The following is a 13,636-nucleotide window of genomic DNA, read 5'->3' as shown; positions in this document are numbered from 1 at the left end:
AGATTGGTGTAATGAAGGAGGAAGAACGGGAATACCCCTTCGTATCTCTTAACATGCCCTACGTTTAGCAGACTTGTAGTCATAGTATACAGTACCTGCATTTTTGAAAACCAGGATTCTTCCATTATTGATCCCCTCCACAGCAAACCTTCGACAGAGGACTGCGGAGGTGGACTTACAGTGAAGCAGATTAATCTGAATTACCTTCATACCCAACCACAGTTGTCGGTATTTGTGCGGGGTTACTCGCCGGCTAAAGGGGTAGGTACAGGATTATTTACACCCCCCCCCTTCCTCACCAACCAGACCACTCGCACTTTCACCTGAAGCCGCTGTGCGGTGGGCTGACTGTTCTTTACCGACGAAGGTTTACTCCACCACCGTTATGTTGGAAATATCCGACAAGGAGCTATAGGTGATGTCAACCAGATTTTCGGTGGTAAATAGCCTCTATCTATTAACCACCGAAACTCGGGGGTAAATAGCGCCACCGAGCGGCCATTGCTATTTGCCACCGAAAATCGGGGGTAAATAGTCTCGATCGCGCGGCCACGACTATTTGCCACCGAAAGTCAGGTCTCGGTAATTTCGGTGGCATATAGCAACCACCGCGCGATCCAGTCTATTTGCCACCAAAAATCGGGGGTGTTTGATTTTCGGTGGCAAATAGCGTAGCCGCGCGGCCAAAGCTATATCTCACCGACACGAACCGAGCCCCGACTTTCGGTGGCAAAAAATACATTTTATTGCTAAATACAGAAATCCGCTTTCATAATACGATTATTATTAATTTCAGTTTATTATATATGTATGGTTTTTCAATTTCTGACCACTAGTAGCAAAGAGTATCAAAACTACGTAACTTAGAGATATATTGACGGTCGAAGGCAGTAAAGGAAGTTGTAGCAACGGGGGGGGGGGGGGGGAAGGCACTCAGTTAATTTGCTCTTCAAATTTCGGTACCGCAGCGCCACTACGGCAGTTTTAAGCGGCAATCGTAAATTCCTAAGCGCCTCATATAAATTGGAAAAACGCGTCTCCATTCTTCAACCCAAAAATAGTTTCACGAATAATGATTTTAGATCATAATTATTGTAAGCATACTCACCCAAAAAGAAAGAAGCCAAAAGAAGGCAAATAATTTATATTAAATGGTGTAAACTAAACTATAAATATGTAATCTAATGGGCTAATACTATAACTAAGATAGAACTACTTAATGGGGTTTACAATGAAAACACGCTATTGAGAGAATTAAATGAAAGATTTTTTCTATAGGAAAAAGCAAAGAAGTTGTTCAATGCTACGATGAAATAAGGTTGAAAGAAATCACTTATCTAACGCCAACCGGTTTGGAATTCTTGGGTGTTTTTTGCGACAAAAATTATAATTTCGATATTGATGGATTTATTTTGAAGAAAGAGTTGTTGCTGGGAGATGCATATTTTATAAATGAAGTGCAGATATCATTTCAACACATTTTAACATTTAATAAACTCAACGTAAGGAACCGAAAGACTCATCTTTTCATTCTTAATTCGATTTTTCAACGAACTGCAATGTAAATTTTTAAATTCATGCCCAAACCAAGAAGCTGACAATTCGACAGAAGAGCCTGAAAATTTTGAATATGGCCAATTACACCATGTATGTGGAAATATTATAAACAAAATTATAGCTCTTTACGATTGCAAAGATTTCCAGAAAAATGTGCTCCAACCAAAACCTAAAGATTCAATATTGGCCAGCATTCATGGTCATTAAAACAAGATAGGGGTGTATTACTAAACTAAAAGGCTTTAGCTTTTTCAAAATGGCAGTCCAAATTATTAAACCTTTTTTCAAAATCAATGATCAGAAAATACTGGAAGAGAATGAAAATCTGAATCGCTTTATTTTAGAAGCCCTCGATAATTGTGAAGAATTAAAAGCAGCTTGGTTTGAGCTTTGGGGAGATAAGTCTGATGACGCAGTAAAGGCGCAAAAGTTGATTTATCGTTGCCTAATCCATCTAGAATGAATTTATCTTCAAGGGCAGCAGCTATTTCTTCCTCCCACTCAGACAAATACTTCAGAAACCTTTCGTTCAGCCACAGGAATATTTGAATTTCGTTATCAAAAATTTCCCATCAACATTAAAGGTAGACGCAATTGAGCTGGTGAAATGTGTGTAAAGTCAGTAAAGTGCGAAATTTACGGTTGACTCTGCCCGCCTCTGCCAAGGACGAATGAGGGGTTGGGGGGGATGAAAAGCACGTTGCTTTTTCTTTTTTTGACAGCTCACTTGCGTTGCCCTTTAAACAAGGAACTAGAACACTTACTTTGAAACGCCAATCATCTACACTCCTAAAGGGATCTAAAGTGGGTTTTTTGCATTTTTTTCCTCAGTTAAGTTCGAAACATTGAAGATATCAAAGAACTTATCAAATATCCTCAAAAACTGGACAGTTTGCGAGGCTTGGTCTGTAAGAAGTTCTTCCATTGCGTTTGCAAAAGTCGAAGATAACACTTGTGTCGCCAATTTAACTCGCATAGCACCGAAAGGTTTTTTTTACATGTTCAGCATTTACCCGGGGAGCTTTTCTTAAAAGTTGACGCTTATCAATTTGAAAAGTATCATATACATCTTTCCACAGCATTAATTTGTTATTTTTTTAAACAATCTAATGTATCTCTCCTTTTTGTTCTTTAAAAAAGTTTTTTGCCACTATTAGCCCAATTGTTTCGCACCGTATTAATGAGGTGGCAGACATCGGAAATAAACAAAATTGGTTCACAATCATTAAAGTAATTGACACTGCGGTATCCAACTTTATCTCTGTTTTTATTTTTAAATAAATGTTTTGAAAGTGGGAAATCTCCATTTTCTTATGTAGTTAAGTTAGGGTACTTTTTAACAATTTAATATTCGATGTTGGTAGTATCCGTTATCCATAAGAAAGGGTTTAATCTAAATCTGACCAACTGATAATCCAAAATTTAACCGATCAAATCTTGATTAAAATTCGATGAGCTTTGGTTAATATTATAAACTTTTTATCACGGTTTGGTTCGTCGATTTAAAAAAACACGCACATTTTGCGTACGAGTATTTATCTAGAAATGAAGGGGTTGTTCATATAGAACGAAATGTTACTATTATTATTTTTAATCAATTATCAATTAATTAACGTTATTCATTTTAGCTTATTCAAGTGTATCTTGAACTATCAGATTTGGGCGCTTAACTCGGTGATCAATTAGGGATCGTCTATAAAGATTTCTTACTTTGTACTTGTATTCGAATTATTATATTTCCGAGCTTACGTAAGCGTTTATTTTTCTTTGTTCGGATTGCCGTCTTATTTAACGATACACACAGGGGTTTTGCGTAAAAACGGAAAAGGTAAAATGGAACTATTTTAACAATATTTTCTTTATTTGTCTGCCTGTTGGTCAATTTAGATAATCCAGTAACAAAATCTATAATATATTTTTCAGTTTGTACGGTATGTTTGTATGTATGTATATATGTATGTATGGATGTATGTATGTATGTCTGTCCCTTTAATAACTTTTAAACGCTGCTAGGTAGCATGCTGAAATTTTCACCACGTTCTCGACTTTCTTTTGCTAACTTAACGCCCCTCTTATGACCTTGCTGTAACCTTCTGTGCCCCAAGTGACTTCCTTGCGACTAAAGTATTGTTTAGGTTAGGTGAGGTGATAGGTGTGTACGGTGATTGGTAAAAGGTAATAGATAAGGCAAAGAATATAAAGCAACAGGAATGGAAGGTGTAGCTCCATCTAGTGGAACTTTTGCGCCTCTCGTTTTTAAAGAGAGACCGGGTTGCGTTAACCGTTTCCGGTTACTCTGATTTGCTTTGCCGGAAGTTTCTATCTCGGCCAAAACACGCGGCCAACAATATCAATCCTTCCATTCCTGGGGCTTTATATTCTTTGGATGAGGTGTATGAGAAGCGGCCCTCCTCTAGCTTTTGGAGAGGCGTCTAATTTTAAAATTTGTTCATTCAGGGATTATCAATAGCAAATAACGTTTCATTGGATGTTTATAGCAAGATAGATAGAGCCAAAAATGATATAGAACTACTTTCTTATTTTAAATTTTCATTTTGAAACCGGTTTTACTGCAGTGTTGCCAATTTTTGCAATTTAAATTTCCCTCTCTCGGTTTTAGAAATTCCCGCCTGAGTTAAAAAATTCCCGCAATTATGTTTTTGGTGGAAATCAGGCCTGTAGCCTGGATTTTTCAGTTGAGGGGACCCGATCAATTCCTAAAGGGGCACGCTCAGTGGCGTACCGAGGGTTTGTGGCGCTAGATTCAACCTTTTTTCATAGCACCCTCCAATGTTTGTAGTAAACGGAGAGCGGGTTTTATTAAAGCGTTTATTCAATCTCTTAAGAATACAAAATTTATTCATCATTTTTTATACATATTAACGTTATGTAACTTTAAGCGGCTCCTAGCTTCGAAGCTTCGAAGCTTTAAACTCCTGGTTTTTATTACACAAATTGAATTTAAACATTCATTTGATAATTTATTTATTTTCTTAGTTTTAATGTCCGTCACTTTTGAAAAAGTTATCTCTGCTTCAGCGTTGGAAATTGGTAGCGAAATAAATAATTTCGCTAAGCGGCTTAAATTTTTAAATTTAAAATTATCTTCAAAATCTTTAATTAGCGAAATTTTGTGCCACATGTCGTCTAATTCTAAACTAGTTAATTCTTTTTTTTTCTACTTCACTGAAAGAAAATGGCAAACTTCTCCATTCTATTGCCAAACTATTCAAATCGAATTCTTCAAAAATATTAGCCAGTTGACTTAGGTCACCTATCTCTTCTCTTCCTTTACCTAGAAGTGCCATGTTTGGCGATAAACATGAAGCTTTTGTAAAGGCTCTTGCTTAAAGAGAGTCTGCTTTGCATTTCTGGTAGCGCTTTAATGTAGAACTCCAGACATTTCTCCCTTATATTTTCTTGTTCTAGTTTCGTTTCCTTGGGTAGAGTAAGCAAAAACGCTTCAGCTTCTGGACCCAGATACACTTTTTCAAGAGGTACTTGATTTCTTGGATTTTCAGCTACCAAGGTCTTGATATTAGTTTGCTTCAGTAACACCTCACTTTTCAAAACAATTTGCCCTATTTCTCTAACTAGTTTCTCGGAACTGTCGGACAACTTATGAATTAATATTTTTCGCGATTGAAATAGGGCGTTAAAAGAGTTAAAATAATTTAAAGAATACTTCAAAAAATAGAAATATACTTTTGAATAATGGTTTAAAATTGTTTCTGCGCTCTTTAGGCCATCTTCCACTACGGTCAATTAAAAATATTGCTTAAGAGCATTCTAATTGTCTAAAATTCGGACCAAGCATGAATGTAGGCATAGCCACCGTGTATTTGCTAGTTTTAAAATCTTTTTTGAGTCTTCACTGAAATACTCTTGAAACTCATGAAGTACGGCGCATCTTTTAGCGTTTCCCGAAGTGTAGGTAGACACACTCCATAGGTAACTTCGCGCAAGCTTTGCTTTCAACTAGAGCCGAAGAATGGCAGATACATTTTAATAAAATGACTTTCGGTAATTCTATTTTCAACCTACTCATGAAAGAGTAGCACCATGGTAGCACAACCATTGGAGGCTACAGCTATAACATTATTGACGGATATTTGGTATTTTTCTAAACATTCCTTAAACGCATCGTACAATTTCTCTCCTGAACAATCTCTGTGGTCCAATTTAATTAACTCTAGCAGCTCTGGTTTCGCTTTACCATTAATTTCGTCGACATATCTAACCAATAAACATAAGTTTTTGTGCTCGGAAATGTTGGCCCTCAAGGGGTCGGAGTGTGCAATAACTGGTGGCTTTACCGGGGAGTCGGGGTCCGGCTCTTGTAACCCATAAGGGCGGTGGCGCACTGGGAGATGTTAGCTCCGTCCAAAGGGTCCTATCTCCGACCTCCGACTTCGGTCAGGTGTGGCTCAGGCTAATGGAGAGGGGCCAGGCAAATTGGCCACCTCGGCGGATTGGGTTGCCTGCTGTGGGGTGGCGGGCTCCCTGCCTCTGTAGGTGGGGTGTCGGCTGCAGTTGCTAGAGCATCCGTTCTCTATCCCACTGCTGTGTGCGAAGTGGCGGGCTGGTCGTCCCATTGTTGCACCTTCTGCTGGGTTGAGCGGCTTGCGTCGAGGGTGCGACCATCAGTAGTAGGGTTCTGCTACCCATGCCGGTTTTGTCACCTGTCCGGGCTTGTGGACGCTGGCGTAGGGCATTCTGATGATAGGCCTCCGGTGGTGTGGTTTTTTGTTACCGGTACACCAGGCTATAAATTCTGACAACATGCTCGGAAATATCAGTACTCTCGTCTAATAAAATAGAAAACTTATTGTTCTGAATAGTCTTAACCGTCTTTTCAGTTTGAACTTTAGCTAAAACATTTTTCACCAAAGCAGTGCATTTAGTGCGACCTAACGAAAATTATTTTGCTATTTTCGAATCATGGAAACATTCTTTTAAAACAGGAGTTAAATGATCAATTGTGTGAAGTGCTACATTATGTTCAAAAAATAATGCTGCTAATCTAATTTCTGCCACTTTCAAGGCTTTGTTGTTTGCAACGCTTTTAACGTTTTGAACGTGTTTTGCACCCTTCGCGTGCACATTGTTTTTAAATCGACTTTTGGGGTCAAAATTAAATATCAACAAATAAAATGAAAAAATTACACATTAATTAAATGCAGAATTCGAAAATATACTTTATATTTCGGTAATTACCACCAGGGGGTCAAACGTCCCCCGTTAGGAATTTCAGAGGATTTCTTGCTGCAATGCACGTGTCAGGTAATGCTTGACGTAAAATTTTATTTCTTTAAGGCTAGCAGAAATTTAACTTCTGTAAAATGCATTTAAAGCTCCAATGATGTCCAAAATAACACTTTTTCTAATGTTGTTTTTGCGAAAGGGTGCAGGTGGTTGCGGATCATTTCTATTCTATGCCGTAGAGAAATTTTCGGAGATTCGGAGAACACGCTGAAAAAAACCCGAAAAGTAACCGACTTTGACTTTTCAAGATACACGGGGTTTTATTACCTTCAAATGAACATCCATTAAGCGCAATTTTCCTGTTGTCATAGGCCACCTTGTTTTAAATTTCCCTACCAAAACAATACTAAGCCGAAAAAATCCTACTATGTTTAACAATTAGTTAATTTTTAGCGTACCGACTGCATATACATTGCAAATCATTACGAGTCTACTCAATTCATGTGAGATCGAAAAGACAGTTGCCAACTTGTCACGGATTTGGCCTTTTTGTGCGTTTATGTCGTGTAAATTCTTGTATTCTTTCAATACCTGACGATTGAAATTAATGGCATTTTTAGGTCCGTACTATAATATTTAATAACTAATTATTTGTCAACGATATGATCCTATTATTTCATTGGAAATGTGAATATCTTTGGCTGATTATAAGCTAGAACGTTAAATCTTTGCTTCCTAGAAAGTATCTTTTATGATGAGTGCGTGACTAGTAGAATAAATTACATTACTTGTTATTACTTAATTGTCATTTTTAACTTTAAAAGTTTATGAGATGTTGGAAAACAATATATTTAACTTTAATGAGGTATAGTTGTACTAGTGATGTCGAAATATAATAATAAATAGACTATACTAAATCTTTTAACATTTCTAATTTTATTTAATCTTAGCTTTCTTATAGCTACAAAATGAAAATTGTATTTTTTAAGTTATGAAATAAACATAAATATCATAGAAGATAAGTATAAATATATATTTAATATCACAATGGGTTTAAAGTTATGCTCTACATATATTTCAAAAATTTTGTTCATTCTCCAGAATGAGCTCCTGTAAATCCACGGGAAATTCAACAGAATCGTCCGAATCGCTTTCGGCGCTTTGAGATGACGTTAGTAGATCAGTGTGTTCCGCTTCATTTAGCAAATGAATAACACTTAAAGGCAGAAGTTGTCTTCTTATTTTTTTTCTTTTAAATAGAGAATGATCGGAAATAATCGGATCAGAGGAATCTAAAGACCGATTAAAAATGTCCAGAAGATTGTCTCTCCGAGTAGTTTTACGCGCGTAAAATTATCTGTATTGACGATACAACTTGCTTCTAGATTCTGCAGCCTGTTCACTCAACATTCCTAATGGCAGGGTAGCCGTTTTAACTATATCTTTTCCGTGGCCCAGAATCTTATGGACAGTCACAGGCATATAGTACCAGCCGTACTTGTCAACATATTTGTTAAGTAAACTTTTGCAAGAATCCCCAAATTTGTCATCGTCTATCGGCAAACCACACGAGATCGCAACGAGAATTACGTGCGATTGCTCCACTAGCCAGAGCTCTAACCCTAGAATATTGGCAAAAACTACACGATTGCTTTCGTGAAAAGCTCTTCGGGCTGTATTTCCATCAATCGAAGACCCACACCCACCAGGTTTTGGAAAGTCAACTCTCAGAGCTAATTGGGACTTCGAGTTTACGCTTTGCAAAGATTTTCTTTTTATCGGCCCCGTCTACCCGCCAGCGTCTTAGGCCGTCACAATTTCTGTATCCAAGATGAAGACAAAACTCCAGACAACGTATCCACGGGTGAAGGGGACTAATTCCGTATTTGAGATTTTTAGACTTTGGGATGAAGTTATTTGTTTCAATCTTATTAAATAGCGATGGTGTTGCTCCACAAATTGGACAAGATTGTTGCGATCTAGTCGCTGTTACGACATTTTATACCTTTCCATCAATGAGTGTAAATGATAGGTCATATTTAAATCAAATATTTTTATTCGTAATGACGAAATGATCAAATGGTAAGAAAGCTTTTATTTCTTCGTCAACCTTTTTCTTTTCGTCTTTAATTAACTGCGCGGTTTCCTTACAGAAGACAAGTCTCAAAGGCCGGCAATATCTTTCAGATTGTGGGGTTGGATTATTCCACAAAACGTGGCCATTTTCCGATTTTAACTGAAGTGGAATAATAGTTGTGGCAAATAAACTATTATCTTCGTCCCTCGAGTTTTCGTTTCTTGAAAACTGTTGTTTATATTGCGATTGCCCTGAACTACCGTCAAATCCCCATGCCAAAAATAGAGTAAATCGCGGCTCGTTTATATTTAATATGTCATAATACTGTTTAAGAACTTCAGTTTGTAGGTCCATGATACGGGAAGCTGTATGGTTTAGAAGGCTTTGCAGAGAAATAACGACTGATGTATCGGTAACCACTACTGGATCAACTGGTCTAGACTTGGCTTTAATTTGGAGAACTTCAGAATACGGTGGGTTAAAATCAACACCATGGGATTTTGCCCCTTCTCTCAGGCGATTATACGTTTTAACTGTTAAGTCTTCATCTATAATTCGCGCCAAAGCCTCTTGTGGCGAATATCTACGAAGAGTATTTTCGTCTTTAAATTTTTACATTATTTTTTCTGGCCTTGTCGGACTCTGAAGTGCCTCTTTTAACAGATTCGACAATTCCCTCTGTTCATCACGCGTAGCTGACAACTGGACAGCCTTCAAAACCTTCGGGAATGGTTGCTCAGACAAACTATCTGATAACACTGCACAATTTGTCTTTTTTGTGATCGAAGAGACATCAGTGGCCAAACTTTAGTTGGACTCCCAACGTCACTCGCGCTAGGCGTGGAATGAAGATATTCGATAACTGGCGTAGTTTCGCATTTCAGATAGCTGAAAGGTTTATTTAACCAATTCACATTCTTCTCCAGATATCGGGCTTTCACGCGCGAGCAACTCGCGTATTTCTTTAAAAACACCTTTTTCGTGTTCTTTATTCTTTGCACTAGCAACTATTGTTCGGTTTCTTTTAGATTGGACAGTAAGCGAGAATTGGTGATTCCAAAACAAATGTTTAACTCCTTTGTAGAATCGTATCTCTTCAGAAACACCTCGATGATATCTCTATTCCTAACAACTTGTGACTCGCTGAAAGGTTGGCAAGCATCATCATTTAATGGCTCTGTCATATCCCGGCTATAACTTCCGCTCTCCAAATCATGAGGAATTTCTTCTATTGAGCACGAGGCCTTATCCTCCTATACTAACAATGAAATCCGAATCTCTACAATTTAACACTTCAAGAGTTTGTAGCTAATTGAAATAAAATAAACAAACTATTAATAACAACGAATTGTTTTGAAGATATTTGCCACGGATATGCGATTGGTTTCATATGTGGAAAACCGTATTTTACTAATAAGGTATCTATTATTGATTGTAAGAAATGTCGAAATTTTAAAACATTATTCGTTTTCATTCACTGATTATAATATAAAACGTTAATAACCGTTCTAATAGCAGATAATTTCAGGTTGAACCTAAAACATTTACTTTATTTATAAGACATTTGTTATTCTTCAAATTAATCAATATTCTACTTAATGACGTATTTAATTAGCTGTCTGAGATATGCTAATTACATTCTCAACTGAACATTGAAAATATTTAACATTTAGTACAGTCTATTTATTAATATATTTTAACATCACTAGTACAACTATACCTCATTAAAGTTAAATATAATGTTTTCCAACATCTCATAAACTTTTAAAGTTAAAAATGACAATTTAGTAATAACAAGTAATGCAATTTATTCTACTAGTCAGACTCATCATAAAAGATACTTTCTAGGAAGCAAAGATTTATTTCAATCGTCATATTCAGGTATTGAAAGAATACAAGAATTTACACGACATAAACGCACAAAAAGGCCAAATCCGTGACAAGTTGGCAACTGTCTTTTCGATCTCACCTGAATTGAGTAGACTCGTAATGATTTGTAATGTATCTGCAGTCGGTACGCTAAAAAGTAACTAATTGTTAAACATAGTAGGATTTTTTCGGCTTAGTATTGTTTTGGTAGGGAAATTTAAAACAAAGTGGCCTATGACATTGCGCTTAATGGATGTTCATTTGACGGTAATAAAACCCCGTGTATCTTGAAAAGTCAAAGTCGGTTACTTTTCGGGTTTTTTTCAGCGTGTTCTCCGAATCTCCGAAAATTTCTCTACAACATAGAATAGAAATGTTCCGCAACCACCTGCACCCTTTCGCAAAAACAACATTAGAAAAAGTGTTATTTTCGACAAAATTGGAGCTTTAAATGCATTTTACAGAAGTTAAATTTGTGCTGGCCTTATCGAAATAAAATCTTACGTCAAGCATTACCTGACACGTGCATTACCTGACACGTGCATTGCAGTAAGAAATCCTCTGAAATTCCTAACGGGGGACGTTTGACCCCCTGGTGGTAGTTACCGAAATATAAAGTATATTTTCGAATTCTGCATTTAATTTTGAATAATAATGTGTAATTTTTTCTTTGTATTTGTTGATATTTAATTTTGAGACCAAAACGTCGATTTTAAAACACTGTGCAAGTGCATATAAATAGATCAGATATATTTACATATGGATACTGTGATATCAATAAATATTTTTGTGCAATTTCAGCAAAATTAATTTAAGTTGCTGGTGCCCAGAATTAACCTGTTAGAAATATTCAAATTTAATTAAAAAAAATATACGAATATATTTTTGTTATGGAAAATAGTCCCAAAACAATTTAGTTGTGTTTATAATAAATACAGATTATGAGGTAAAATTATATTTGATTATTGCGAAAATAGTTTATACACGTTCGAATTAAGGAAAAGCCGTTTGTTTTCTGGAATGTAAACAAAAATATAGGTTTTAGAGTAAAGCCTTTAGTTATGGTTACAAAGCATCTCAAACATGGGCAAACAGTTCAAAAACACAATTTTTTCCATTTTTACGGACAACTTTAAAAAAACCCAGTATAAAATAGAAGACTGTGGTTTGGATAAATAGATATCAGACCAGGTTTCGGAAAATTTAATTTTTCATTTTTGAATTATTTAATATTAGCACTGGTGAATTTGGTAAACATGGGTGTAAAGCTTTCAGCCATACTAAAGGCAACCATGTCTTATTTGAAACGCTGTTACCATCTTGTGTTTTTATTTGGTACACTTCTTTCATAGAGCTCCCCCTATACTCCAATTTTGGGTAAAACATTTTTAGCTTTACACTGTATTGACTGATACTGTACTCGCAAAATGTTTTGCAACCGGAAGTTAAATATTAATTTTCAACTCCAAACCATTTCGGCTGTAAGGAATAAAACTAGCAATGGTTGCCTTTAGTAGAACTGAAAGCTTAACACCCAATGCAAAAGGAAGATTTCGAGCGATTCTAGTATGTGAAACGTTAACCAAATTCCACAGTGTTAATATTAATTAAAAAGAATATAACCTCAAGTCGTTTTTTATGTTTTTTATGTTCTTTTATGTAAGCAATTTTGGCGGGAAGTCACTAAACAGCGCCCAAAATATCTAAAGTCATAGGAGGGAGCGGGAAATGGTCGAAGTTTGGTGTTCCACACTTAAAACCTGAGGTTATATTCCCTTTAATTTAAAAAAAAGTGTAAATGAAAAATCTAAGTACTCGACAAATTGTGTTTTTCGTGACAGAGACCCCTAAAATTGTCAAAATTTCATTTATTTCCTTGGACTGTGGAATACAAATAGTATATTAACAGAAGTATAGTTAGCATAGTATAAACAGAAGTATATAGTAAGTATATAGTATAAACAAAATTATAAAGTAAATATATAGTATAAAGTAAGTATATAGTATAAACATAAGTTTATAGTATAAACAGAAGTTTATAGTATAAACATAAGTTTATAGTATAAACTGAAGTTTAAAGTATAAACAGAAGTATAAAGTAAGTATACCCAGGTAGCAAATTTACGTTTTAAACACGTGTTTTCTGTTAATTGGAAACCTCGTGTTAACACACGTGTTTGTTTGGTCGCCCCCTGTCACAGTTTTTTACGTATTTAGACACGTTGAATTCACGTTTTTACTACGTGTCCCAGGTAGCAAATTTACGTTTTAAACACTTGTTTATGTTAATTGGAAACAAGTGTTTGTTTGGTCCCCCCCCTCACACTTTTTTACGTATTTAGACACGTTGAATTCAGTATTTACTACGTGTGCAGTTCTACAACTATCCTATATACCGCGCATTGATTTTTACTTGTAACTAAATACTTTCAGCCAATAATTAATCCACTGGCATAGATAAATAAGTACTTCACTGTACTGTAGTTAGGATCAGTTTTTGGTGTCAACAATAAATGTACACATTTTCAAAGTTAAACATTTTATTATTAGAAGGTGTAAACAATTTACATTTTGGTTTAATTTTAAAACGTTTATCGTATCCCCTGTTCATTAACATTATTTCACATCCATTTGAAGTTGTTCCTTCAATTTCAATAAAGGACTTTTTAATGTTATTTTCTTTCCTCATTTGGTTTTTTCAGCCTTCCAGCCGCTTGCTTCAGCCACTCCTTAATATGATTTTCAACAGGAGACTCTTCTATTTTTTTAAAGCTGCTATTAGATCTTACAGCACCTTTCAATTAAAGAAAAATGTCTTAGAATATTAAAGAAAATAATTTTAATAGCTCTTACTTATAATAACATCTTTGGCAGTTACATCTTTGAAGGCATTTTTATCCTTTCCTTTCCGATTGAATTGTACGGCCA

The sequence above is a fragment of the Leiobunum rupestre genome, chromosome 6 (assembly GCF_980474605.1).
Source record: "Leiobunum rupestre chromosome 6, qqLeiRupe1.1.hap1, whole genome shotgun sequence".
Taxonomy (NCBI): Eukaryota; Metazoa; Arthropoda; class Arachnida; order Opiliones; family Sclerosomatidae; genus Leiobunum; species Leiobunum rupestre.
Note: the sequence above shows the minus strand (reverse complement) of the source record.